Here is a 754-nt window from a genome sequence, read left to right as displayed (position 1 = left end):
TGACCCCGGGAGGACTCGGGGTGCTCTGGGGGGCTCTGGGTGACCCCGGGAGGACTCGGGGTGCTCTGGGGGGCTCCCTGCGGCCCCGTCTCCCTCGCGGGAGCTGCAGCTGAGCCCGACCCCGCCCGTCCCCAGCGTGCCCGCTCCGTGTCCCTCCCTTTGCACACAGTGACTCAAAGCCCAGGCTCGGCCCGGTGTCCCTCCAGTTTCTCCCGTGCCTGGGGAACTGGTTTGGGGCTGGGGGAGCCTCCCCAGAGCTGACCAAACGCTCCCGGGCCGGTGCGGGGGCTGAGGGACGGGCTGGTTCGGCACGGATAGCCCTGCACACGCTTGTACACGCTAAAAACACGCGTGCACACACAGTGACACACCCGCAACACCCAGCCGGGCCCGGCCGGGGCCTCCCGGACCCCATCGCTGCCCCTCCTGTGAGCCCACGGCACCGGAGGGATGCAGGGGCAGATCCCGCTCCCGTGGCCGAGCCACAAGGACCGGCAGTCGGTCCCCGAGTGGGTGCTCAGCCACCCTCGGGGGGCCCGGCGAAAGGCACGGGCGGGGACCGGGGACCTGCCAAAGCCCGGCAGAGGGAGTTCGGCCGTGCCTCAGTTTCCCCAGCACGTGAGCGGTGTCACCCAGAACCGGGTGGCCCCGGGCGCCCCAGCTGAACTGTGGCCACCTGCGCCGGGCTGGCGGTGGCCGGGGAGGCTCCCGGGCTGGGCCAGCAGCCGGGAGTGGTGGCCCCGGGCTGGGGCTG

Source organism: Parus major, chromosome 23 (assembly GCF_001522545.3).
Source record: "Parus major isolate Abel chromosome 23, Parus_major1.1, whole genome shotgun sequence".
NCBI classification, from domain to species: Eukaryota; Metazoa; Chordata; class Aves; order Passeriformes; family Paridae; genus Parus; species Parus major.
The sequence above is the reverse complement of the archived record's forward strand: the minus strand, read 5'-3'. Positions refer to the sequence as shown.